This window comes from Parasteatoda tepidariorum, chromosome 4 (genome assembly GCF_982258835.1).
Source record: "Parasteatoda tepidariorum strain Cologne lab strain chromosome 4, Ptep-v5.0, whole genome shotgun sequence".
Lineage (NCBI taxonomy): Eukaryota > Metazoa > Arthropoda > Arachnida > Araneae > Theridiidae > Parasteatoda > Parasteatoda tepidariorum.
Window position 1 is genome coordinate 26,440,356 of NC_141758.1, and position 25,121 is coordinate 26,465,476.

A 25,121-nucleotide genomic window follows, 5' to 3' on the forward strand; every position below is an offset into this window, starting at 1 on the left:
GTTGTACTTTGAATTAACATTGATTATATATATGATTGCACTAACAATAATTAAAGTAAAAGCAAAGTAAGTCTGTCAAATTAGTAACGATTACATTTAAGTTACCGTTTTTTATTTAATTGCAACTTGATTCTGATTTTGTACGAATGCTTTTCTGAATCACCCGTCCCCAAGGGGTTAATGGGAGTTTAGTTTTTATGGGTGCCTTTTTAATACTTCATTTATTTTGAGATTATTACAGGGATGCCAACTGCTCCGCTTTCTGCAAAAATTTAAAAAAAAAATTGGTAGCGAATTAAGCTGTAAAACTTGCAAAATAAGGATAATTACGCTTATATTTTTATACAGTCACTATAAGATATCTGCTAAAAAGTTGCATTTCATATGATACTTTGAATTTTTGATATGTTAAGGTGGAAAAATTGCTAAAAATGAAAAATATTAAACTAAAAATAACTTCAATTTCGCTAACACTAGAAATTATCTTATTTCAAAGCTGAGCAAGTTTGTATATCTCTGTTACTTTCATATAGGGTAAACCAATCAGTGAAGGAACACTACCCAGTGAAGGAACATTTCATATATATTGATTAAAAATAAGAATTTGAAAGTTTTTCTTTAGATTGATTGGTAACAATGGTAATTGGTAACAATTACTGCCAAACAATAGGAAGTCATCTGGCAATGTTTTGGATTACCTGGTTAAATAGACTTCTCTGGAAAATTTTTTGAATTCGTTATTATTTCTGCAACACTTTGTTTCTTTGAAAAAATTATAAGGTGAGTGTTTGTATTTATATGTTTGAAGTAGAATTAATTGCATGTAATAGTTTTATTTTTCTCACTGTGAAAAAGAGAATTCAAAATATAGTTATTGAAGTTACGTTTTATTTTTTTTAAGCATCATAGCATAATAAAGTAACTGAGATAAGGGGGTGTTTATTCACTGGATCACCAAACTATGAAAAACCATTGAAGGAACAAGTGTTCCTTTACTGATTTTTTTTCTAAGTTAATGAAAATAAAAGATAAACTTAAATTTTCTTGTACCTTTAGTGATGTTCCGCATCAAAAGTATGTTAAAAATACGAAAAACCAGTGAGTGAACAGGCATGTTCCTTTACTGGGCATAGATTTCCCAGTGAATGAACAGTATGTGTTAGTATGTTAACTATTTAATTTTCAATTCATGATTACAGAAAAAGTTAAATTTTCCAAGTATTTATATGTTATAATTTCAAGAATAGGCTTGTTTTTAAATATTTGTATGGCTTATAACTTCATAAAGAGCATTAAAAAATAACCAAAATTAAGTGTTCCTTTACTGGGTGTTCATTAACTGGTAAGAGCTGTTCCTTCACTTGGTCTTCTTACTATTTGTTATTTGAACCTCCAAAACTTTAAAACAATATTATGTAAGTTCGCTTAAATTGTTTTACATAATTTGCGATTAGTAACAAATATGTTGACACTGTCATTTAACTAAAATTACGGATTTTGAAATTAATATGATTTTTTAAAAGGAAAGCGAAGCTTAAGTGTTCCTTCACTGGTTAGTTTACCCTACATTACTGTCAACGGAATTTAAGCATCTCTTTATCCCATTGTAAAAGTTGTTTTTAATGCAAATTATATATGATATTTATAAGCATTTAAAACTGCAGTTTGGAAAAAATGGTAGATTTAGAATTATATTTTTATAATTAATGTAATAAACTCCAAACATATCTAAAATTGGACGATTTTTTTTTTTAAATTTTCCGTTTGATGTGCACTAAATGAAAGCTAGAATGAATACTTGCAATGTACTTTCGACAAATTTTTTAAGCAATAGCAGTCACCCTTGTAATTAATAAATACATTTAAAAACAAAGGAAAATTGTACTTGATAAAATGGTACTTTTTATACAGAGAAAGAACAAATTTGCCAATTTTTGCACTCTCTCAGAAGATATTTTTCTGCGGAATTCGCATAACTTAATTCTATCAACTCGGCAGAAATTTATTTATTTTTACCAGCATTTATAAGCATAAATACATAATTATCAGATTATTTATATGTTTTATTACTCTATATATCCTGAAGGTTTAAGTACTTTCAAATCAGATTCATAATTAAAGAATAAAAAAAAAAACAGGAATTTTTTTTTCAGTTGGAAACATATTTTTCGTTTTGTTAAAGTGTGACAGTTAGTATCTGTGTAGAAAAAAAACCTTGTTAAAATTTATCGATAGTTTTATTTAATATTTTATGAGCATTTCATTCAAAACATTGAAACCGTTAATTACGAATTGGTTCGTGAACTAGGTTCGTGAAATGGAATCTTGTGAAATTTAAAAATATTCTGGGAAGATTATTTTCAATGAATTTGTTATTTGACAAGCAAAGAGAACGATTGGAAGAATATTTTAAAACCAAAAAACATAATTTACACATTGAAACCGTTAATTACAAATTGGTTCGTGAACTAGGTTCGTGAAATGGAATCTTGTGAAATTTGAAAATATTCTGGGAAGATTTCTTTCAATGAATTTGTTATTTGACAAGCAAAGAGAACGATTGGAAGAATATTTTAAAACTAAAAAACATAATTTACACATTGAAACCGTTAATTACGAATTGGTTCGTGAATTAGGTTCGTGAAATGGAATGTTGTGAAATTTAAAAATATTCTGGGAAGATTTTTGTCAATGAATTTGTTATTTGACAAGCAAAAGATGGAGTATCATTTCATAATCATTCAATTACTAATTTTTCAAATTAATTTTTACATTTTTTTTAATTAATCAAATGACATAAAAACTTAATGACCCAAGAAAAGATCCAATTTAAAAAAAAATCAGAAATATTAAAATATATAATATAATTTTTATACCTTACAATTCAAAAATAAAAATTAATTAATAAAATTGTCTATTTTATTTGAATTTCTCATTATATTATTTTTTTTTCTTTTTGAGCTAAGGGTTTATATCTTACTGTGAAAGAATTGTTATATTATTATTTAACGAACAGATCAAAAGATACGATTCGAAGAGAAATAGGACAAAATAAACTAACATTAGAGCAACATATGTTTGATCTGTTAAAGAACTCTTTAACAGTTCAACTATAAAAGTTAGTTTTTCATAACCTCCTCTACTCCCTTCCCTATTTTGGGGGTAATAAATCCAATTTTGATGAAATAAAAGTGTACTACGTATAAAAGTATACTATAGTATAGTATACAGTGGCGGATCCAGCTGGAGGGGGGGGGGGTCATAGGGGTCATGACCCCCCCCCCACATTGAAAAAAATAAATAAAAATAATATTTTTTTTTAGTAGTTTACAAAAGAAATAAAATATTTTGAAAATTATTTAAGGGGGCATATCCACCTAGGTAGGTCGGAAAAATCGAATGTCTGTGACATCGATTTGTACCCATCAATCAATATGTTGTTGAAAATTTTAATAACTCTGCCAGTTAGTGCAGCAACAGCAGAACGTTCCTTTTCAACTCTTCGACGTCTCAAAATTTGGCTGAGAGCAACTCAAAATCAAGAACGATTAAATGGACTCGCATTATTAAACATTCATCGAGAAATTGATTTGGATGTTAAAAAAAATCATTGACAGATTTGCTACAGTTTCTAAAAAACGCATTACATTTATTATTTAAAGATGTTGAATACTTGAATTATTTATGTATTGTTCTATTGTTCAATATGAAAAAAATAAATGGAAAGACCAGCATTAAATACCCCAGTTTTTTCTTTAAAAAAATATATATATATATATAAAAATGTTTTTTTTTTTTTTTATTTTTTTTGATTTTTTAAAATAAGTTGTGAGTGAGGGAATCTGAATTTATGACCCCCCTCCCAGGAAAAATTTCTGGATCCGCCCCTGATAGTATATTTCTACAGAAAAAGTGCGTTTTTTTGTCATAATAAGCATATAGTGTTACGGTTACAGTTTACTGTTGTAATTTATATTTTTTGAGATATTGCTATTGTATTTAGATGGAAAATATGTCCAAACATTCGAAAGTTACTAGGATGATCCACTTTTTTCTTGACACTGCTCATATTTTTAAAATTAATAAATAAATATAATAAAATATTTCTAGTCTAAGATAAATTAAACTAACAAATTATATAATTTTTCACTTGAAGTAAATATAAATTTACATTGTCCATCTTATGTATAGACGAAGCGGATACCGCTTTTGCTTTTCTTAATACCTCAAATAAATTTTTTTTAGACTTGATCTTCCTAGATATATCTAAATAAGAATCTGTTTTCATTATTTCGAGGAATAATATAATTTCGAACAATTTCTCTGTACGAAGGTTAAAATATGTAGTTTAGATCACACTGTCATCTAAATAAGCCAAACAATATAAAAGGATTTACTGGCCAGGATATAATGTTTTTAAGTGTTGAAAAAGTAAAAAAAAATTACATGCTCCTTTTAACCGTCTACTTAACTATTTATAGGAAATATCACTACAGCTTAGAAGTTGCAGCCATTTATTTTATTTATCTGAGACATTAATTCAATATTATCCAATATATAAAGCCGTATATATATATAAAGCCGTATTATTAAATTACTTTGCTGCTATAAAATATGCAATAGAATTCTAATCTTTCTTATTCTAAAAGACGTTTCCTTTTACACAATAATAGTATTCAGCAAAACGGATAATCATGCTATAAATTGCTTTGTCACCGTTAGCTGTCAAAAAATGAAATTTTTAAAAAAATAAAGATGTTTCTTTTTCACATCGCGTATCTATTTGTATTTTATTAACTTCCATACATCTACCTATTCTTATTGTTTACCACTAAATATTACTCACCACAATCGATTTTTATTGCCTTCTCAATCGAACAAATCATTTACTCTTTTTTTTTTTTTTTTTACTTATGTTTGTTATTTTACTCCTCTATTCTTGGAATTACGTAGGCGAGTCCTTTTTATGAACTCCATTATTTTGAGGAATGGTCCTTTGCAACTTCACGTGTTCGGGTTGGTTTTGTTAAGGCCAGCGTGAATTGCAAATGTCGCACGGAAAGTATCGTTTTCATCTTGAATGCAGCTGTTTAATTTGACTTATCAGAAGCATAATCATAATTATGATTGTATTCAAGGTTACGAGGCTTATCACCTGTTTCGAAGTGTCAAATTAAGATCGTGAGTTATTTATTTATTTTCTATTCTTGTTTGTTTTAACGTTACTTTAAACTGCATAGAGAGTTATTGTTTCTTAATAGAAGATAAATGCAAACGATAAAGTTAGGGTAAGTGTATGAAAAAAAAAATTATTTCTAATAATTTTAAACGTTTAAGGCAGTGTTTCCCAAACTTATGACTTTTGTGTACCTTTTCTAAATTTTTCACTACGCTGCGTACCACTAATTTAAAAATAAATGTATTTTTTACTATAAAAAAATTGCACGAAAGTTAAAAATCACAACTGGCTGTTGACACCACTAATTATCAATTGTTAATTCTGCAAAAAATAGCCGATAGAAAAATACGTAATCGTAAATTTTCATGGCTAGTTTTGTTCTGAAATAAAATATTTTGAAATTTTCGTTTGTTGCAAGATATTTCGCATAAGAACGCGTATCCCTGGGGGTACGCGTACCACACTTTGGGAAACACTGCTTTAAGGTATTATAGGGTTAAGGCATACCTGCCAACTTTTACGCATTTGGCGTAAAATTTTATTTCTATATTTAAAGTGGTTGTAAAATTTATGCTTTCTATATATTCCTTGCATTTATAAACTTAATTTATAATATTTTTAATTCACCACTATTTTTAAAAAAAATTAAGCATATAGATTAATATGTAATACTGTTCTAGTAATCCGCATAAGCTTGTTCATAATACAGCAAATGTTTCTGCCTAAAATTGTAATTTACATTTCATTTTACTACCACTGGGGAATATCATCCTTGAAAGGATTAAAAGTTGGCAGGTATGTGTTAAGGACGTATTTTGAGATTTGAACATATTATTTCAAGCACTATATAGTGTTGATCTTTCATTAATTTAACATTAAACTTTATTATTTTTGTCCATCAAAATTCTAATTTGTGTGTTATCACCAAGGATAATATAAAGAATATTTTTTTCCTTTAACCAAACACCACATTTTGTTTCCACTAACAGAAAATCAAGTAAATATAGAACCATTATAATTTTGCCTTTCTGTGAGTTTTTATAATAATTATGTATTTAAAAAAATTCCCATCCACAGTGTTGCCAGCTTACTAATTTAGTGGATGGGGAAAAAATAAAATTTATTTTATGCAAATATTGACTTTCTACAAAGAGAATTCGCACAATAATTAGTTGTTCTTCGAGACATGTATGTTGAATTTTACTAAAGTATACTGACTGAAATTGATAAATATTAGTAAATAATCCATCGATTGGATAATATATATATATATATATATATATATATATATATATATATATATATATATATATATATATATTAGTTATGTTAGTTCGATATTATTACTTCGAAAGAGTTATATTGCGCATTTGTGCATAAACTTAAAATTTTCTAGACGATTCTAAGTCTTTTAACTAACGCCAATAATACGCAAATGGTAAGATAACGCCAATCTTCACCCAAGCTCTTAATAGAATTAAAACAAATACCAGATAATTAAAAATAATTGTATCTATTAAAAATTATTGCACTGCAGTCTAAGAAAACGATTAACTTACTGTCCAATTTGTACCAAACTTATTTCGAAAGTGGATATCGTTGAATATCTATTGATCGAAGAGTGTTGACACTTAGCCGCGCTTTGAAAAAGAAGCGTCACTTTTTGACAAGCTCTAGCATTAGAATGGGAACTCTTTAGATATTATTTTTGCATAATATAATAATTGTATAGATATTTGTAATTGGATATAAAGTCAAAGATAACTTTCCTTTTAACGTTCATGAATTTAAAATCTTCCAATTCTTCAAGTTCATTCAAAGTTTTTAAAAAAAAAGGAAAGTGAGTGATTAGAATATATCATAGTTAATACTACTTGTTCCAAGCTCTCAAAAACAGTAGCCCATTTTCAAGACTTGCCAGACGTGAATGCGGAAAAACGAAATGTGATATGAAATATAAATAAAAAAGTTGCTTACGAAAAATGGCAAAATTAAGATGAGAAACAAAATTAGTAAACCCATGGTAGCCGAGAGAGAAACAGAAGAAGAAAAACCACAGTGAGAAGGGCAATGCATTTTCATGCCCTGTGTTTATTCTGTTTTTCATCTTTTTTCTGTCTCGGCTACTGTAGTTTTTCTAATTTTGTTTCTCACTTAACGTTTTATATTTCAAATCACTTTTGTTTCTTCTCTATCACGTTTGGCAAGTTTTAAAAATGGGTGCTTGTTTTTGAGCGCTTGAAGCGTGTCGACTGTTTTTTCCAATTTGTATATTTTTGAAGCGAATGAAGATTTTAATCCAGTAATGTCTTACAGCTTCAATTTCTTGGGATTATTTAATAGTTAATACCACTCGTATTTGGAATGTCTGGCAAAATCTTTTACTGTGATTATGAATATTATTAAGAAAACGCAGATTTGGAGATATACAAAAGGTATCTTCATTCTCTTGAGGATAATGTGTTAAATCAGTTAAGAGTGATGGCGATCTGCTATTGATACAAATGTTAAAATACATGCAATATGGTGTTAAAATAAATTTTTTGAAAAAAATAATGACTGGGTGTATCTAACTAAGGGTAAACCTCTTTGAAGTCCTCGTTTAACTGATACCTCCTATAACTGAAAGCCTCCACTCGGTTTCTTATAGGTTTTCTGACCAGACCACTATGAAAGTAAACCAGTTTACGAAAGAACCATTCAATAGAAAATCTAATAAAAAATAAGACAGTGGTAGCAAATATATGGTACAAATATATAGTGGTGCAAAAACATTGAAGAACATAAGAATATTATTCAATAAAATTTTAGGTTACTTTGAATTTTCGATTTCCTAGAAATGTACTTTTAAATCGTTACTTTTTTTATTTAGTACTTGTACTTTTACTTGTACTTTTTACTCGTTACTTTTTAAAAGTAACGTTGCCATATATGGTGGGATATGAAATTTGATTTATGATTATTAATGATAAAACGATGAAAAAAAAAATTATTCGTTTGATTAAATGATCTTATAACAAAATACTATATTATTATTGCATACGTTCGCAATTATTTTTTATATACTTTTTTTATGAAGTTCGGTTTCCGTTAAAAGAAGATTAATCATCAAGTTTGATCAAAAAAATTTAAAATCGCTTCTCAGAGACAGTAATGTAATAGACAGTCAATGTAATAAAAAATTAGTTATCCAGCTAAACTATTTTAAATCTAACTAATACTTGATCAAAATTAATTTTATTACATCGTCTTTCGCTTTATTATTGGACTCAATCAATGCCTTCAATTGAACTCCATTAATTATCAACGCATCGAAAATTCTGAGTTCGAAACATTCTTCACAAAACATGCATGCATATTTTTTAAAACGCACATACTTTTCATAAAAGTATGTGTATTTATAAAATCGATTTGTATTTTAAATTGCAAAACCGTTTGTGCTATCGTCATTTTCAAATTAAATTTTCATGTTATGTAGTTCGAAACATACAGTATACATTTAACTAAAAGAAAATTTCGTGTCACTGTGTGTTCGATTCCAAGTAAAATATAACTGCATATGAAGTTGGCATCGATTTTATATTTAAGTATTGGACTTTTGATGGAATATACTGTCTAATGATATAATTGCGTGTCTCTTTGGAGACAGAATATCGCCAATCCATTATAACTTGGTTTACCATACTGATTCACATTCAATTCTAAGTTCTTTGTTTCGTCCATTAACTGTTACATTTGGCAGCATTGAAATGTTACTAAATATTTTGAGTAAGTAATACTATTTCAAACTAAAACAAATTAATTATATTTTATTACAATTTATTAGATTTTGAGTTTCAAAAATTTTCTTTTTGATTTAAAAAACACAGACATAGGAATTAATTAACTACATGTAATTTTCTTTTGCCACCTTTAAATATGATTTTAAAACTATTGTGTTCTTTATTCGTTTGCGTTATAATCTTCTATGCATTACAATCAGCACGTTAATTACAGCAAATGTTATAAAAGAATAGCATTTTTTTTATTGTTTACAATAAAACTGGACGCCCATAATAATTGAAACTTTAGTATGGTTTGAACTAGTACGTATTAAATATTATGCACGGTGCGTAGCGTTTTCAAAACGTGCTTAGTTTCGATTTTCGTTTTTTGAAAGCCCCTAAGAGTGCTTTTTTAATGGTGTGTATTTAAAAAGTGCTTAATTTTTCATTTTCGAAACTGAATTTTTTTTACCGTGTCGATCTTCGCTGCGTATTATGCAAAAGCGTTGTTTTCATATTGTTCTATTCAACGTTTTCACTATCCATTTCGGCGTACCGTCGGTCCGTAACGTATGATAGCGCCAATCATGTTACATATTTGCTGAATAGAACATATTTGTTGAATTGCAAGATATTCTCAGTTTCAGGTTTCATTTTCTTGCCTCTGAAATCGAACTTAAAAATCTATCTTTTTATGGTAGTTTTTTTTTTGTGCCAAAAACTAGTTATTTTATCATGATCATGTAAAGTCTTTGAAAATTATTTTGCATTTTGTTAATGTATATGGTGCTTAAAAATATTTTTGAGTGCTTAAAAAGTTCTTTAAAGGTGCTTATTTTTTGTTGAGAGATTTGGCTACACACCTTGTTTTATCTGTTAAGATTAGATAAAAAATTAGTGTTTCTTTTACATGTAGATGCATAATTACTAGAATCTCAGCTTCTAACAAATGTTTAAGTTTTAAAAATGTTTTAGAGCTTTTTAAATTTATTAATCGCTTAACGCACAGATTTTTTTAGAAAAAACCGGCCCAAAAAAAAAAATCACTTTTTTTATGCAAAAAAAACACACACTTTAGAACAGGGGTGTCAAACTCGCGGCCCGCGGGCCACATGCCGCCCGAAATGAATATTTTTGCGGCCCAGTCAATATATCGGACGTAAAGTAAAAATAAAATAGAAATGTGAATTAAAAAGGAAATCAGCATATAAAATTATAATATACTTTATTTATTAACTATACCGATCATTTTAAATTTCACGTTCGAAAATGTAAAATTTTAATTGGCTTGCGGCACCTGCAATTCCAGGGATACTGCATCGTATCAAAAATACGCAGAAAAAATTTCAAATCTTAGAACAGAATTTGAAACAAGGTTTAAAGATGTTAATTCTTTGGAAGACAAATTTTGGTTATTTTCTTCGATTTTCTCAATAAATATTGACTCAGTACTGAGTAATATGCAAATGGAAATGATTGAGATTCAGTGCGACTCAAATTTGAAGGCAAAATTCATTGAAGTGGGTATGTCTGAATTTTATAAATATTTACCGGCAAGATTTGAAAATATTCGAAAATTCGCATATGAAATTATTTCCATGTTTGGATGTACTTATCAGTGCGAATTATCAATTATTTTCTGTTATGAATGGAAATAAATCTCCTGTCCGAAACCGTATTAACAACGCTCACGTTGGGTCAATTTTGAAAGTAGTCTCGGCCAATAAAATGTCTCCCGAAATAGGAAGAGATGTCAAGTATCAAACAATAATTTAACTTTAAATATGTTTATTACAATATACTATTCAAAATAAAAATATTTGTTTCCATGAACATTGATTTTTTAATTTTTTTTTTGCGGCCCACCTAAAGTTAAGCATTGTTTATTTGGCCCAAATTAGCTTTTGAGTTTGACACCCCTGCTTTAGAACATTGACGATAAAGTGGTGAATTATTTAACCTTTTCGCGCCGACTGTCACAAATATGTGCCAGCATAAAACCGTATCAATCAGGATAAAAAGATAAAACTGGTAATCAAAGTAATTCTTTAGCAGTTTATTTGTGGGCAGATTTATAATTATCTGATTTATTTAATTCACCATTACTTTGTTAAAAATAAAACTATTTAGTTATACTTTGAATTAACATTGATTATATATATGATTAAACTAACAATAATTAAAGTAAAGGCAAAGTAAGTCTGTCAAATTAGCAAAGACTACATATAAGCTACCGTTTCTTATTTAATTACAACTTGATTCTGATTTTGTACGAATGCTTTTCTGAATCTCCCGTCCCCAAGGGGTTAAGCTACTAAATTGAATTTATTAAACCAAGAATTACAATTGATAAACTACCACTTTAAAATATATATTTACTGTTAGGAGCAAGTTGGCATCTCTGTATATTTTATTCTTGAATAAATAAGTGTTATGGCTTACAATCCTATGTAAATGATAAATATCAATAAAACGATTCTTTTTCTTAGCTTTCACATTGTTATTATCAATTCTCGATTATATTCGAGTGTGAAAAAGCATAAAATACAACGCCGCTCGAATTATCTCGAGTGTGCACAGTTTGGCCTGTTTACCTCGCTCGAATTAACTCGAGCGTACAAGTTAAGGGGTTAATCTAAACAAATTCAGAAACTATTTTTGTGACTGCTAAAGATTCAGTTATAAAAGTAAAGATGTTTGAAATAAATTAAATACATGACATATCAATCAATGGTTCTTTAAATCAGATAGAAACCTATTAGAATTTAAAAATATTGTTTTTTTTAATGTAAAAATTAAAAAAAATGGAAATTAATTTACGTTTAAAGTTGGAAAATTATTATCATATAAACTACTAAACGTATTAAACTACCAAAAATGACATGAAAGTAAGAAAGATAATTCTCATTTTAAGTATCAAAAGTCAGAAAACAGTTGAAAAGATAATTTTCATTTAAAATTGAAAACATCACACCAGAAGTTGTAAAGATAATTCTTTACCAGGCAATTTTCATTTAAAATTTAAAAGATCACATCAGAAGCTGGAAAGATAATTCTTTATCAGACTTGAAAAGATCACACCAGAAGTTGGAAAGATAATTCTTTACCAGACAATTTTCATTTGAAATCGAGAAGATCACATAAGAAGATAGAAAGGTGACTCTTTACCAGACAATTTTCATTTAAAATTGAAAAGATCACATCAGAAGTTGGAAAGATAATTCTTTACCAGACAATTTTCATTTGAAATTTAAAAGCACGCATAAAAACTTCGAAAGATGACTCTTTACCAGACAATTTTAATTTAAAATTTAAAAGATCACATCAGAAGTTGAAAAGATAATTCTTTACCAGACATCATGGAGTGCTGCTCAATTGGGTTTTTTATTCAGACACGAGAAAATCAGAAAATCTGTTGAATTTTCATTGAACTTTTTACACATCTTAAGTTTATTATAGAATAAAAAAATTAATTGTTTACTGCAATATTTTTTTTAAAGTTATGGTTACCGTTTATATATTTATTTTTTGTAAACAGGACTGTAAATTCTATAAAAATTCTAATTTAACCCTTTCGCGCCGACTGTCACAAATACGTGACAGCATAAAACCGTATCAATCAGGGTAAAAATATAAAACTGGTAATCAAAGTATTTCTTTAGCAGTTTATTTGTGGGCGGAGTTATAATTGTTTGATTTATTTAATTCACCAATACTTTGTTCAAAATAAAACTATTTAGTTATACTTTGAATTAACGTTGATTATATATATGATTAAACTAACAATAATTAAAGTAAAAGCAAAGTAAGTCTGTCAAATTAGCAACGACTACATTTAAGTTACCGTTTTTTATTTCATTACAACTTCATTCTGATTTTGTACGAATGCTTTTCTGAATCACCCGTCCCCAAGGGGTTAAATGCCTTCAGTTAAATGTTATTTAAAATTCACTCTCGTGCAAACAATTAAAAAAAACGCAATTTGAAAGAGAAATACTGATTGAATAAGAATTCTATTTATGTGATGTTATCAAGAAATATTAATTAAAATGTAAACGTGGTGTTTTTGCAAAAAGAAATTTTAAATTTTTTTTTTTTCTTTTTTACAAATGATTTTATTTCCTGTCTTGTATTTCCATAAAGTTTCGAATAAATTATCTTGTTATTGTTGCGTGTGTTTTATAATAAACTTGTAGCTTAAACGCAAGTTCATAATTATCGGACTTCCAAAACTAAATAGGCAAAAAAAAAAAATCGATAGTAGCATTGGTTTTATAGATTTTTTTCGTATTTAACTGTGGACATGAATCTCCAACTATAGGTATTATTTTTTATGGCTGTTGTTATTTTTTATGAATTCAAATTTTGCATTTGTTACATTAACAGGCAACTGATAAACGTTTGAATTCCGCATACATATCTCTGTATCTTATCCTTTATACGATATGAAAAATCTGCAACAAGTTAGATAAAAGCTTTGTTTCTAATCAGGAATTACAGAAAAATTGGCAGCTGTGCAAGTTATCTTTCTTGAATTTTTTTTGTGGCTAGAATAACTTAGAATTTGCCTTAAGAAGAACGTGACAGAAGATAAAGAAAACTTAGTAGCATTTGTTTTGCTTTCTTTGTAACTGTTTTGCAGCCATTAATATATATATATTTTTTGGTGTCATACAAAGAGTCCGGAGGGAAAGACTCAAAAGTATAAAAAAAAAACTGGTAAGAGAATCATCTTATTATAGTTTTTATTCGCGATTATAAAAATATTATAATTGACCCTTAGGGTTGAGTTTTTTCCCGAGAAAATGTAAACAGTGATGTAGAGCTCAGGATTGCCAACTTTCTACGCTTTTTGTAAAAATTTATGTTTTATGTTTTATTGTATTTTTATTTATTCATTTAAACTTAATTTCCACACCACTATATATAATTGATTTAAAAGTTTGCATCCAACACCAACCTTATCACAATATATCCACAAGTTAAATGCAGATTTCTTTGACTGGGCCATAAAATGCAATACAGTGAACTTCAACCAGATATTCAACTTCAAAAAAGATCTAAAATTCAGACCAGTAGCCGCTCACTTTACATCCGATGCCTCATATCATAAATCATCTAAATAAATAATAGCCTTAACAAATTTCTTAATCACAGATCCACCTATAGCATCAGATTCAACAACAACAATATTGAAAGATCTATCAAGCGTTACCCCGCGTAGACCATTAACCTCCATCCAGTTCTATAGCCACACATAGTTTAAAGCAAGCTGCTTTGTTTTATTTTCATTATTTTTATTTATTCGAGCAAAGCCTTTCCTTTTTAGCTACCACACTGCCTGCTGATCACAGAGAACTCTCGCAATGCTGAATAATTCAATAGTAAATCAACTAAATAGTAAATCAGCTAAGCTAAACTAAGATTCAAATATTAACGTATATACATATATGTAGATGGGTAAAGAGCAAAAATGTAATACTCATGTCCAGGTGCTGTTTATTTTTTTTTCAATACTCATAGTTTGACTATTTTTGACTACTTAACTGACTTCAACTTAACTTTTGACTTTTAATTTTGACTACTAAACAATTATGTTATTTTCTGATAATACGTGGTACCAGAAAACAACAAAATTGTTTAGATCGAGTCCGAACAATTCAAAATGAAATATTTGTCACTTGCACAATACATATAATTCCTTTAGTAGGTAATATATATGTTAATATCAACTACAACTTTTGTTGAGCCCCTCACGTGATGATTGTTTTGTTTCCTTTATTTATTATTTATCGTGCATAAATAGCCGCCCATTGTAAATAAAATACTCGGAAACGCGATTCAGTCGTGAATGTCACAAAAAAAACTTATTACAGCCGGAATATGGCATGCTTTGCTTTCTAAAGCGTTGTTGAAGTGATTGTTACAAAAAAATGTGCGTAGTGTTGGAAAATAAACATTAAATAGTTTTTCCTTGTTTTTACTTCTTTTGAAACTCATTCATGCTTTCAGATATATAGTTATTACTTGTATCTATCTATCTATCTATCTATCTATCTATATCTATCTATCTATCTATCTATCTATCTATATATATATATATATATATATATATATATATATATATATATATATATATATATATATATATATATATATATATATGTATACAAATCGACTCTTGAAAATTTTAAAAATTCGGTGTAAAGCTAAAATTAATATGAAAATATTACTTAAATAAAACCTTTATTCCCTTCGAAAATATTCAAAATGGAAATATCGGTTCACAAGCATGTCGACTGTTATTTCCATTTTGTATATTTTTTAAAGGAATGAAGATTTTATTTAAGTAATATCTTACAGCTTTAGTTTCTTGGAATTATTTATTCAATATGAAAATAGTTTTTTTAAAATGAAAAACCTATAACTTCCTGATTGACGTTTTTCAGGTTATTTTCTAAATTAGGTTAGGAGAGTTTTAAGTGTTTAAATTCAAGCTATTGAGCTACATCACGTAATGCCAACTGCTCCGGATTCGTCAAAATATTTTAAAAAGCAGTGGAGAACTACAACCAAAATTTGCAGATTTTCGGTTCATTTTTTTAAAATTTTTAAAAAGCTCAACACGGTTTAACCCTTTCGCGCCGACTGTCACAAATACGTGACAGCAAAAAACCGTATCAATCAGGGTAAGAAGATAAAACTGGTAATCAAAGTATTTCTTTAGCAGTTTATTTGTAGGTGGAGTTATAATTTTTTGATTTATTTAATTCACCATTACTTTGTTCAAAATAAAACTATTTAGTTATACTTTGAATTAACATTGATTATATATATGATTAAACTAACAATAATTAAAATAAAAGCAAAGTAAGTCTGTCAAATTAGTAACGACTACATTTAAGTTACCGTTTTTTATTTAATTGCAACTTGATTCTGATTTTGTATGAATGCTTTTCTGAATTCCCCGTCACCAAGGGGTTAACAAAGATTTGTATTGCATAAGCTTTTGGTTTATTTCGAAGTAGTGGTGAGCAAAAACATTATAACGCAAATTTACTAAAACAAAAATCATTCATTTAAATTAGAAGTTGACCACTCGAAAATTGTTATCCGCTGTCCGGAGCAAGTTCGCATCTCTGCATGTAACTACAAGGATGCCAACTGCCCCGCTTTTTGCTAAAGTTTTCATAAATTGGTGGCACATTAAAACTTGTAAAATAAAGATAATTACACCCACTCTCTAAAAGTTTCCCCACGAGATATATGCAAAAAAATTGCATTTCATGCAATGCGTTGTTGTGAAAATTTTTTTAAAGCTGAAAAATGCTAAACTAAATATTATTTAAACTTCAACACCACTAGAAAATATGGTTTTACAAAGCGGAACAAGTTGGCATCTCTGTTACTATCATCTATTTCTATTCATGTTCAACTTGTTCCAATGTAGTAGATAGTGATCAAAATATCATTTAAAAATTAATAGAAAAAGCACAAATGTTGCACTTTAAATATGAGAATAGCACTTATAATAATAAAAAATAAATCTCTCGCAAAATCTAAAGAAGGTGGTTACTATATATGTTAGGGCAGCAGTCCTCAGGTTCCTTGAAAGGGTAAAAGGGATTCCGAGAGTAAGAACTTGTTTTTTACCTCAAGGTAATGATTTGTGAAATCTGTATACATAATTAGATCTCATTAATCTATTATTTATTTAATATTTCGGTTCTCTTTGTGTAATTAAAGTAAAATGCCAATGAGAGAGAGATATTATTTTTCTAATAGCAATTTCTTGAATAAATTTAGAAGAGGATCTCCATCTATGAAAAACTGCATTAGTATTTCCCTCCGCGCTTTCCAAATCAAAATAAAATAACTAAGTTCGTTAATAAAGAAATATGTTTCCCTGGTAACCATTTTCAACGTTTATGGAAATTGTTTTAGCTGTCATTTAAACAAAAACTTTAATTCGGCTTATTTATTATATTTTCAACTAACGTATTTACGCCAAGAATAAATTTGAAGCTAAATTAAATACAGCTCTAGGAGGGCGAATTCAACCAACGCCTCCTTTAACTGAAAGCCTCCCCGCGGTATTTTATAGGTAGTCCGATCAAGACAGCTATGAAAGTAAACCAGTTATCGAAAGAGCCATTTAATAGAAAATCTGTTAAAAATTAGAAAGAGGCAGCAAATATATATCTAAAAATTTGTATTTATGAATATGATTGGTTTGTCTTATTTACATGTCTACCACTACAGATTCAATTCTCAAATATATATGATAAATTTCTCTCAATTACTTAAAAAAAAAAATTTAATGAAGGCCGCAGAAACCAACCACCAATACTTTTACATACCTGCTAACTCTCTTACCTTCAACTTCGCTCTTTATTTTCATATTTAAAGTTGTAGTAAATATATACTATTTTTTCTTTTGAAAACTTAATTTTCAAGTGATTTTGATCACCACTATTCTTACAAAAATTAAGCACAGATATTAATATGCGTTACTATCATGGTTGTCAACTTAAGTTTTCTCAAATACAACGTATTTGTTTGCTTAAAATAGAAGTTTTAATTCCATTTTAATACCACTGGGAAAAATGATAATGGAAGGGATTAAAAGTTGGCAGGTATGCTTTTAAAAAAGAATATGGATTCATGTGCACAACCGGTTCACTTTTTAAATAATCTGCTCAGACTACTTATGAAATTCCGTGTGGAGGCTTTCTGATGTAGGTGATGAATCAACTATCAGACATAAAACCTAATTTAATATTAAATAATTTCAAAATAGAGTAATCCGTTATGAATAAATACGCTCGCAATAGTTTTCATATCCTTTTTTTTTTAAATTGTGTTTACATATTTTCTTTTACATTGTTTTTATGTACTTTATTTCACTTTTTTTTTATACTTCATTATTTACAAAGTCGGGGTACTACTGAAAGAGGTTTCATCATTTAGGGTTCCATAGCCAATTATGGTATTAATGTATTTTATACTTCTCCCAAAAAATAAGATGTAGAAAAATGATTTTACTGCCCATTATTGTAATTTTTCAGTATGTTTACGTGCAACAAATATTTCCTTGAAGGTAAGTCGGAAGTCATGGTAAGTCTGTAGTCACGAGAAATATGATCCTTAATCTATATGAGATATTTTTGTATTTTGATAGTGGCTTATTGGTAGTTGGAGTAAGTGTGAGTGAGTGAGGTTTTGTAGCAGTATGCCGACCACTGCGGTAAGTGAGCATTGTCATTAAATATAATTCCTTTTAATTTTACACTTCTCCTAAAAACTCTAATAATGATTACTGAAGTTGTTCCAGTTTGAAAAAACAAATTTTCTAGAGGTTACGGAATTTAAGTTATTTTTAGATTAGTATTTTACAATTTAATTAATTCCTCCCCCCCACTACATATCAAAAATTTAAAGAATCATATGGAATGCTACTTAATTGCATTTGCCTCGTGGTGATTCGCTTAAAAATGTAAACGGAATTATTCTTACGCTACAGCTTTTATTATTTAATTTGCTACCAATTTATTAAAACTTTTGCAGTAAGCGGAGCATTTGGCATGCTTGTAATTATCTTTAAGTAATGCCTGCCTACCAACAACTACCTCTTTGGCGAAATGTTTTATATAGTTGTAGACATTTAAAAATCAAAGCTTTTAGAATTTTTAGTAATTTTGCAGGCCTGCCAACTTTGGAAAAAAATTTTCCTCGTGGTTCATGTTTTTTAACACGTTGATTGACACGCAAATTTTACATGGTTTGCCCGTTTGGCCACAGGGTATATAGTTACAAACTACATTTGCTAATATTAGACAGTTTTTGTTAATTGTCAAAAAGTTTAGCATAGTAAATTTTTGAAAAAAGTGGTGAACTATATAAGCCTGTGAATTGTTTAGAAATAGTGGTGGGTAAAAATCTATTAAATTGAATTTATTGAATCAAGAATCACAATGAATAAACTACCACTTGAAAATATTTATTCGCTGTCCGGGGCAAGTTGGCATCTCTGTGTGTATAAATAAAACTATTTTTGTGTGTTCTATATGGCATTAATTTCTTCAAACCATTTTAGTAACGATAATAATATAAAAAAATTAAAAATTTACTCGAATTATGTGTCGAATAATCTTGGCTTCGCCGGTCACCGTTGACCCCCGTGACGCTACAAACAAACTCAGTGCCGGTTATCGGTGACCCCCATGGCATTCAACGTGTAAATGTATTATTCTTTCTTTGATAAATTTGATTTAAAATTATTTTTTAAACCACTACTTGTAAATAAATCGGAAATTTTTATTAAAACTCACTTTGTTTCAAACCTCTTGAGTGAGTTTAAAATGTTATCAAAATTACAAAAATTTCTGAATGATTTAGTTTTTAATTGTTTGTCACTCAGTAAAATATTTTGCAGAAAGCATAGTAGTTGACAACCTTGATTTTTCAACATTTTGAAAACCTCACAACGAGAGACTTAGAACAAAGTAACGTTACATATGAACTTTTAAATCATTTATATGTAGTGGTGTAGAAAATAAGTTTAAATGAATAAAAAATCATACACTTATCTACCACTAGAATAAGTTTTTAAAAAAGCGGAGAAAGTTGGCTGACCTGGTAATGTAACTTGTTCAAAATTTGTGTAATCAAGGGTTAAACCAGGAGTGAAAGCGAGATGGAACAGAGGAAACTCGGGTAGTAAAGCAATTTCAGTTACAGTTTTTTTTGGGGGGGGGGGGGGAAATCTATTTTTTTTCTTTAAACTATTCAACAATACCTTTAATTTCTCGAAAAAGTGGTTTTATATAAAAGCTATATTTGTAAAAAAAATTCTCAGTAGTAAGAGAGAATTTACTCTTGTTCATCTTGACAGCCCTGGTTCGAACTCAGACTTTTAACTTACTGGGAGAAAAGAGAATAAATCGGAGATAAAAGTATAACATAAAAGGGAAAATAACTGGTAGTAAAATCATTTCATTTCTAATTGGATTTTGTGAGGACTTTAATAAGATATAATTATAAGCAATTCAAAACTATGTACTTTTCTAAGGGTAAAAGAAGTTCTTAACAGATTTTATTAATTTTACAAAAAATCTTGATAATTATCAATGTTTTTATCTCCCTCAAAACAAGCAATAATAAAATGATTTCCTTAACTGTTTTTTTTATCAGTTTTTTGTCTTGATATATAATTAAAACATTTTTAATCGTAGAATAAACTGGTAGTGAAATAATTTCTTTTATATCTACTTTTTTATCCAGGACTGATTAACAACAATTACATATTTATTTAAAACTTTTGCAGCCGCGATTATTTAAAAAAGTGAAAATATTTGAAGTTGTTAATGCTCTTATCCTGTTTTATCTTTTAATATGTTTTTTATTTTTCAATATGTTTTTATCTCTTAATGAAATTTATCTTCTAGCTTTTATTTTGTTTTCAAATTATTTCCTTTATAAAAGATTTTAAGCTATTTTTAAAGTGATTCCATTTTCGCGTGTTTGAAGAAACGGTAGCTTGAACATGAAAAGGAAATACAAGGAAAATATTGTACGTTAAAAAGAACTTTAATACTGTCATGTGATTGAAATGGCGTGTTAGATGTTCTATTAAAATCACTTTCTGACGTGTGGGTAGTTTCTTAATAGAATGTCTGCAAAGAATCGTCTGCCGGAACACAAAAGGAACAAAACAAAAGTTCTACTATTACTTTATTTTATGATATTTTCTGTCGTGTGCTTTCCGACATATGATTGGTTTTAGTCAGTAATTTAAATTTCGTGCTATCATAGATGTCTTCGTTTTTGCAGCAACATTGTAAAAAACAAGCTTGCTTCTAAAGATTTTATAACCCTTTGACATATCATTAAGCACAAAAGTAATGTGTCTAGAAAATACTATTCCTTTCACGCCAAAATAATTAAAAAAAAAAACTGTAAATAATTACGAACTAAATTTTGCAAATATTTAACTATTTTTGCTTGCTTTTTAATAGGCATAGCATTGCATAACTACCATTAAGTGGTGAATTATTTAACCCTTCGAACGATTTAGAAATAGTGGTGCATAAAAATCTACTAAATTGAATTTATTACACCCAGAGTCACAATTGATGAACTACCACTTTAAATTATTTATTTGATGTCCGGAGCAAGTTTGCATCTATGTGTCGCAGACGTCTGAGACACGTCAATTATTGTTTTGACACAAGAAACAAATGACGTCTTCGTCTGTCAGGTGTTAAGTGGCATAGAATTAAAAAAAAAACTGTGCTTTCAGCATATTTGGTAGTTTTGCCTAATTATAAAAGCTTTATCAAAAGAGAGCTGAGACAAGTTGCGTTTTATTAATACTTTTGATTTATTTACCTGTAGTGGTGTGGAAAATAACTTCAAATCAAATAAACAACAATCAAATCAAATCAAATTTACAAAATAATGAATCATTTCATTAAAACATTTTTTTTCAATACCCAGCCTATTGATAATACTGTCATTCACTTATCAGTAGGGCAGATTTGTTGGCCACTCTTACAGAGGTACCATATTAGGTGGGCTGACGTTGCTTCCACAGTAGGGACAGATAGTCTTAGAATGAATGAACATTAATGTTCTGTCCGGGATTCGAACCCAAGACCTTTATTATGTGAAATCCTGACCATAACACTGTCCGGTCGTCATACGTTTAAATATAAACTTAGTTACCATCTGAAGACATTTTCCCCAAAAGCGAAGAAAGTTGGCAATTTTAGGGATACCGTTTCTGCACAATTTTTATACAGAGATATAGCTTTGAAAAATGACATCTAGAAGAGGTAACAAATATATTAAAATATCAACGTTAGTCTCATTTTTATCACCTTTTTTTAAAACTATTATGCCTTGGAAAAATCTTGATATACATCATTAACACGTTAAATGCCACGCTAATTTTACATGACTTCCCCGTCTGGCTCTAAATAACTACGATACAAAATAAGTTTGCAAATTTGACAGATTTTGCTAGTTTTTTAAATGGTTTAGCATGCCATATCTCATCATCATCAATATTTATCTGGGCGCCTGGGGCTGTGCATGCCATATCTAAGAAAAGTGGTGAATTATATAAGCCTATGAATTGTTTAGAAATAATGGTGATAAAAATCTACTAAATTTAATTTATTAAACCAAGAATCACAATTAATAAACTACTGCTTGAAAATATTTATTCGCTGTTCAGGAGCAAGTTGGCATTTCTGTGTATATAAATAAAACTATTTTTGTGCGTTCTATATTGCATTAATTTCTTCAAACCATTTTAGTAACGATAATAATATAAAAATATTAAAAATTTACTCGAATTATGTGTTTCTAATAATCTTGGCTTCGTCGGTCACCGGTGACCCCCGTGGATTTACGAACAAACTCAGTGCCGGTCGCCATTGACCCCCATGGCATTCAACGGGTTAATATACTTTAGTGGGATATTTTTTTTTAAAAATCAATTTTCGGATAAAATACGAAAAAAAAAATCATTGTAAAAATTTATTCTTCTGGCACTTAAACTTATGATTTGTGTATTATTTGTTATTAATTTGAACGTATTTCCACTACATAAATATGATTTAAAAGCTCATATGCAACGCCACTTTGTTCAGCTCTATCGTAGAGAGGGTTTTAAAATGTTGGCAAAATAAAAGCAATTCCGAAAGCTTTGGTTTTTATATGTCTACCACTCCATAAAATAATTTGCACAAAGCGTAGTAGTTGACAGGCCTGTTTATGCAATTATTAGATACTACCTAATTCGTGTTTGAAGATCTTAAAATCTGAAAGTCTATTTTTTGATCTTAAAACCTATGCAATTTACTTCAATATTTTTCCTTAAATAATATTAATTTATTTTATCGTCATTTTTTTTAAAGATATTTTGGACAATAATGATGCGTATTTACTTACGATTTTAAAATAATACTAATTGGAAGAAAATCCAAGGAGTCTTTTTGTTCAAGATGTTTGGCAACGCTTATTGTTGCAAATAAATTTCAACACTTTAATGAATTACGCGCAAAAACTATTTTTTAAATCTTATTCTTCGATCAAAAAATAAAAAAGTTTCTATTGAAAAATCGTTGTTTGCGCAATATTTTTTACATCCTGTTTCAGTAATTACGTTTTAAGTCAATATTCACAATTTATGCTTCTGCAATTAATACTTTATTGTCTCAGCTTTAGAGTCGTTCGTAAAATCTTATTTCCATGTTACTAGTAAACAATTGTGTACGATTCAAGTGAAGTAAGTTTTTGGTGGGGAAAATTTTACTTCAAACTCTATCTTTCGAATCACGCCTATCTTATCTAATTTTAAGATAAAACGGAATCGTTCATTCTTTTCACCTTTGAGCCATGTTATGAATCGAATAGAGTAACAAAAAATGAGTGTATTGTTACGTTAAATGTACGTAACATTTGCTTCCCCGTTCGTCATTTGCTTTAGATGTTGAATATGTACTCTGTCAAAACCCGTATTTGATCATTAATTATCATCGTGTTTCATGATTTTATCATTAATTATTCATTTGTTGAAGGTAAGATTTGCTTAACTTATATCTTAGTTCGTAAGCAATGAGAAATGGAGAATAATTTTCCTATTTTGAATTGTTGATTTTATTTATAAGGAGAGTTTTTGAAAAGCTGAACTTTATTTATTATCTATTCAATTGTTACTACCACTATGACTTACATTTCAAATTATTCATATTTAATAGCGAAGCAATGACAGTAGTACGTTTTAAGAAATATGCTTGATAAATTGTTAATTTGAATGTGTTTAAATAAAATTATGAATTTAATTCGGCACTACGTTACTTCCTGACCCTTTAATAAAACGGTAAATAGCTACAAAGTTCGTAAATATTTCGACTAATTTTGCTTTCTTTTTTAAGGGTTTATCATGACTTAAGTACTATAAAGTGGTGAATTATATAAGCCTACGAATTAATCAGGAATAGTGTAGGATAAAAATCTACTAAATTGAATTTATTAAACCAAGAACCACAATTGATAAACTACCACTTTAAAATATATATTTGCTGTCTGGAGCAACTAGACAAGCGACCCTATACTCTCATTAACGATATTTATTTGTATAGTTTCTCTGTTTCTTCAGAGGATTTTATTTTTATATTAAACTTGATAGAAAAATTTTTTCTATGCTCATTTCATCCTCAACAAAATGTAATTATTAAGAAATGTTTTTAACCACCGTTATAAAATTTAAATAATTATATAGAAGAGTTTCGAAAAAATTTGAATTTGATTATGAGATAAATAACGCAAATATTCTGTTTAAAGCTGTCAAAGTGTTGGCAGCAGGACTTGAAATATTAAGATAAACCATATTTTTTTTCGAAGCAGGGCTAGTAACATTATTTAAGCCACATTTTTTTTTTGTTGCATCAGGCTGTTTCTTGGAATATATTTCAGATGTTGCTCTACAAGTTCTCGGAATTTATACTGGATAGTAGCACAATACATAAACTTGCTAATTCCCCAACGGAGAAAGCGTGGAAAAGGCTCTCCTTACCAATTTAACACGTTCACGCCGGGAAAAGTGAAAATACTGGTACGGGAGAAGAGAAAATACTGGTAGAACTATTTCAATATTAGATAATATTCGGGAGGAGTTAATCTATTCTCAATAATGACAATTCACTGTACGAAAATTTCTAACGGCGAAGAAGCAATTCGATATAAAAATTGCATCCGTTAAAAACAATTGGTAGTTATGGATTTTTATCATTCCCGAAAAAAAACTAAAAAGTGAAATTTATTTGTTACCAGTTTTTACTCCGGTGCGCCGCCAAGATGAGAAAATCTAGCGTGACCCACCTGTGGGTCACCCCGGCGTGAACGTGTTAAAAATGTGACTTTAACCCTTTTCACTCCGAGTGCTTTTAAATTCTGTTTGATCTATCATCAGCACTATAGCATTTAAAATAGTATTATTATACAATTTTAAAATTCTTAGAATAATATAATTGCTAATTTTTAAGCTATAAAATTTCTTAATTTTAAAGCGGAGACTTGTTAATGGTGCCTCCGTGGGGACATAGGAGTGCAAAGGGTTATTATAAGATTCACGTTATTGTGTTAGTAGTCATTTATTATATTGCCTC

At 28.7% G+C, this 25,121-nt stretch overlaps 1 protein-coding gene across 5 annotated transcripts in view; it reads left to right on the forward strand.

The window, feature by feature from the left end:
• The window catches only part of LOC107457213 (lewis-type alpha-(1,3)-fucosyltransferase), a 53,858-nt gene that overhangs the window by 8,288 nt on the left and 20,449 nt on the right, over nt 1-25,121 (forward strand). Inside the window, exon 1 of one of the 5 annotated variants that reach the window (XM_016075317.4) lies at nt 5,026-5,181. The exons of 1 other annotated variant lie outside the window; for it this stretch is intronic. The gene's annotated coding sequence lies outside the window, so the exon portion shown is untranslated. Of the gene's footprint in view, nt 1-5,025; nt 5,289-18,078; nt 18,191-23,344; nt 23,532-25,121 lie in introns of those variants that run through there. 3 more of the 5 variants (XM_016075318.4, XM_087160834.1, XM_016075315.4) reach the window with 3 other exon arrangements.